The sequence below is a fragment of the Antechinus flavipes genome, chromosome 3, assembly GCF_016432865.1.
Source record: "Antechinus flavipes isolate AdamAnt ecotype Samford, QLD, Australia chromosome 3, AdamAnt_v2, whole genome shotgun sequence".
Taxonomy (NCBI): Eukaryota; Metazoa; Chordata; class Mammalia; order Dasyuromorphia; family Dasyuridae; genus Antechinus; species Antechinus flavipes.
The window spans coordinates 221,503,570-221,508,618 of record NC_067400.1 but is presented as its reverse complement, the minus strand read 5'-3'; positions in this window follow the sequence as shown (position 1 = coordinate 221,508,618).

Genomic DNA, 5,049 nt, shown 5'->3' with positions numbered 1-5,049 from the left:
ATTAGCGATAAAGAAAGCACTTATTTATAAGATATTGTAATTTCATGAAGAGAAAGCACTTCATGATGTTAACAAGATGAGTCTAAATTTTGCCTCAAGTTACAATTGAATATTCTCATCTCATTTCAGCGTCTTTTTCAGAAGGTGTTCAATGAATTATTTCAATGCCTATTTTACCTTCTGGTTCTATTACCTCTGGACAATTCTCTTTGATGATTTCCTGTAGAATAGTATCTAGGCTCTTTTTTTCATCATAATTTTCAGAAAGTCCAATAATCCTCAGATTCTCTCTCCTAGATCTATTTTCCAGATCTGTCATTTTTCCAAGTAGATATTTCATGTTTTTTTTTTTTTTTTTTTTGGTTTTTGGTTTTACTTGACTGATTCTTGCTGTCTCAATGAATCGTTAGTTTCTATTTGTTCAGTTCTGATTTTTAATGAATTATTTTCTTCATTAGCGTTTTTTTACTTCTTTTTGTATATGTCCAATTGAATTTTTAAATGAGTTGTTTTGCTCTATGGAATTTTTTCCATTTCACTATTTTTTTTTTTAGTGAATTATTTTCTTTTTCCAATTCACAGATCTTACTTTCTTGCAAATTCTTTGTTTTTTTCCAATTCACAAATCCTACTTTCCCGAGATTTTTTTTTTTTTTTTACTTTTTCCATTTCACAAATTCTGTTTTCCTGCACTTCCTGGGAATTTTTTACTTTTTCCAAATCATATTTCAGGAAGTTGTTGCTCTCTTGCAAAGCTTCTCTTTCCTTTCCCCATTTTTCTTCTATCTTTCTTTTGAGACTTTTAATGGTCTCTTCTAGGAGAGTGTTATGTAAAGGGGGACAGGAAACATTCCCCTTTGGGGTATTGTCTGGAGACTGTTTGCTATTAGTCTCCTTGGGGTTGCAAACCTGCTCTTTTTCTGTATAGAAGCTATTGATGGTCCTTTTAATTTTTTTTTTTTTTTTACTCAGTTTTAAAAGCCTTTAGAGTCTACCTTCATGGCAGGGGTGTTACCAGCTTCCTCTACAAAGCAGGGAAAGATGTAAACAGGTATGGGAGTTCTCTGGGCAAAAGTTCCTTCTCCCCCAACCAGAAGTGATTCAGTACAGTGGAGCAATGGAAGTACTCAGTGGAGAACCCCCCTGTGTGGTTTAGCCACTGCCCTAAGGCTAGATACTAAGCAGTGAAAGTGTCACTACCAGAGGCCAAAAGCCCCTGTGGAGCTGTGGGTATTACCAGCTGACTAAGGATTATCCCAGTTTAGATCGGAAGTGTCTCTGTCCTGAAGCAAATCGAACCATGAAAGTTCTATTGCCCCAGGCTGAGCCCGGCACTGTACAGATTAGAGGCTGCCCTGGGCTGTGCCCCCCTGCCACGCAGATTCACAACTGCCCCAAAGAAAAGTCCTGTACTGCAGGTTGGGGCTGCAAGTGGAGCTGTCACTATTCCTGTTTTGGGTGTATACATACTCCTGCCCAGTCGGCACAATATGTTAGCCTCTAGTTCTCTCCCTGCTTGCTGATCTTCTCCCTGGCCCCTCAGGACAAACCTTTCCTGACAAAATTCCAGATTTTCTTTGGCTGGTGAGTTGTTGTACTTCTAGTCTTCGTGGGTTTTACCAATCGAGCCCTATTTTTGAGGCTGAATTTAATGTAGGTAGTGAGGGTAAGAGAGGTGCTTAGAAAGTTGTGTGTGCCTTCTTTGCCATCTTGGCCTCATCTCATTGATATAGACTGATAATTCAATGTCTTATGTCTGCATAAGAGGTGGGAACAGTGAGCGAAAACTTCAAGATAAAAGATTTATACTTCCAATCTTACTATAAGTTACTGAATTGGGAAAAAAAATTCTAGGAAGATGACATCATATAAAAGAACTGTTACTTCACTCCCATCTCTTTCCCAATGTACCATATTTCCCCTGGGCAAGATTCTCTCTTTCTCTTTCTCTCTCTCTCTCTCTCTCTCTCTCTCTCTCCTCTCTCTCTCTCTCTCTTTCTCTCTCTCTTTCCTTTTCTCTCTCTTTCACTAATTCTGTATTTTCTTGTATATATTCTTTTACTTAGGCTTACTTTGTTTTCTATTCCTATTCTATTATTTTCTATTTCTAGTCCCTATTGGTTTGAATAAATGAGGTAATTAGTTTTTCTTTGGGTATTAATTGTAGAAGTAGTATTTAATGAGAAAGGAATCAAGTCTTTGAGAGATGGTTTGAGGCCTTCCTTTTCCTTTAAGTGATGCTATCAGGAGCTTAGCTTGAACCAAAATTTTACTTACATTAGACCAATAATATTTAAAAGAGTATATAAATATAATTATATGATAATTCCCTCCTTTTATTCTGAGAAGAGAGGAGACAATCTCTAGCACAACCTTCTATTTTCTTTCATGGCAGAAATCAATTATTTCTTGAGAAAGAAATGAGAAGAAGACATTATAAATGTTTATCCTTGCCTCTCTAAAAGCCATATACAAAGACTTGTATTGGGTACACACAGATTAAATCAGCTAATCAACAACATCCCATATTCATAAATTTTATTTATCAATATTCTAATTTACTTATTGTAAATTAGTCATCATGTGAATTTGTAATCACTTTATTTGATAATCCTTTGATTTTATGTATATGGGATGCCAGAGTGGATGGAGTGTTGAGCCTGAGTTCAGGTAAACATGAGTTTAAATCTTTCTCCAGACAGTTATTAAATGTGTGGCTCTGGGACAATCACTTAATATCTTTCTACATTAGATTCTTTTTCCTTAAAATGAGAATAAAATTGGAGAAAGAAAGAGACACAGACAGACAGATAAATAGACACAGTCATAGACACAGAGACAGACAGAGACAAAGAAAAAAGAGACAGAGACAAAGACAAAGAGAGAAAGAGGTGGTTGGGAAGGAAAGAAAACATCTAGGAATTCTGAAATTTGGGATTTTCTAGATATTATAATAAGAACTAGTCTCACTTCTTGGGGGTAGGGACATATCATTCAAAGTGACCACTTACATGTACAAATGTAATGTGCAGACATAATACAAATCATGATTTCAGGTGTAAGTATGTGTAAGTGTCTAGATGTGTGTCTATGGCGATGTTGCCAAGGTTGTAACTTGAACCTTTAAATTCCAAAAGGTTGGCTACTTTAGAAGTTGAATACCATTACTTTCTGATGCCATTTTAATAGCTGTTTCATTTCAAGTTATATACAGTCTGGAGAGAGTGGGGAGAAGAAAAAAAACTATTAAGAATGAGAATCTTTTGTCTCCCCATACTATTTCTCATTACTGACATGATATACTGTCCTTACAGTCAGATGAAGTTACATTTAAAAACTATAATACCAGATGACAGTAATTTTTAAATGAGAAAAAAGGACAGCTCTCCTTGGTTTCACCTTTGTTTTTAAAAGTCACAGATGGCATAACTAAATTTAGAAGACAGAGAAAATATACCACATGGGTGAATTAACCTTTCTCCTGTTGCCTTTGGGAGAATGATTATGAAAGAAGAAGTTCTTCCCAATGCTTATGGCAATTGAGAGGCCTAGGGAATGTACTTCTCTGTACATTTTGTAAATGTTAATTCTTATTTGATACTTGGAGGTATTTTGAATCATGCTCCTTAATCTTCTCATACCCTATGTGGTTAAATAACTTATGAATAATAATGATTCAGTAAATCCTTGATGGTTTTCCAAGTTTTAATCTCATGCCCATCAATCAATTATACTAGTCAGATTTCTATCTAAACAGAAACCAATTAGTTCCTTAAAGCAAACACAAGATATAATCTTAATGTCTGAATTATATTCATTAGGTCAGTCTAGGTGCAAAGTATGGTTCACACTAAGCATTTGAATTTAAATAGGGCTTTTATTCTTTATTTAAAAAATAATAACAAAAATCAATTAAAATCACCATGATAAAGATACTTGTGAATGGATTAGGAAGAGGGTGTGAAAATGTAAAGAAAAAAAAATAGGTGAATTCATTCCTTGACATCATGATTTTAAATATATAGCCTAGCACTTAAAAAAAGGTAAAATAACCTTCTTTACATAAATTATTATTGTTTAGGTGATGTGAATAGAAAATTAGTTCTTACATTTGTTTATGCTTTATTGTTATTAACATTTGCCATTTTAATAATAAATAGCAAGACAGTGAAACTTTATAATTGAATAACCAGACAGAAAAGAGCTCAGAAAATTAGAAATCTGCATTGAAATTTTTCTTGTCTAAACAGTAAATACAATGAAAACAACAGCAACAAGCAAAAACAAAAACTAATAAACAACTATTGCACTTAAAGATTTCATAAATCAATAAATCATTAAATGTTAGCTAAGTGTTTTTATTTGGTCGGGGGTTAGGGGAAAGGTCACACAATTTGTTGAGAGATATTTTTAATTATTTCTTTTGTCTATTATTTTCTTCTGAAGATTTTGATTATTTGTGCTTTTACTATCTACCTTTTAAACATATATATATGTTTAAACATATAAACATATATATGTACTAGTATCTAATTTTTAAAATTAATAATATTAATAATTTCTGAAGATCATATTAGAAATTTCTGAGACCAAATGTGAACTCTAATCTTCCTGATTCCAACTGCCAGTGTCTAATCAGTGATTCTGTCAACTGCCTACAGGTAAAATTAAAGAGAAAAAAGTAAACAAACAGCAATAAAAACAAAAATGGTTTTGTGATTCACATTTATTCTCTATAGTCCTCTCTCAGGTTGCAGAAAGCTTTTTTGAACACAATTATTGAAACTGCCTTAAATAATCTCATAGTTGAAAGAGCCAAGTACATTACAGTTAATCATCACATGATCTTGCTGTTGCTGTGTACAATATTCTTTTGGTTCTATTCACTTTACTTAGCATCAGTTCCTGTAAGTCTTTCCAGGCTTTTCTGAAATCAGCCTTCTCATCATTTCATATGCAAAAATAATACTCCATTACACTCATATGCTATTAACTTATTTAGCGAGTCCTCAACTGATGAACATCTATTAAGTTTCCTGTTCTTTACCA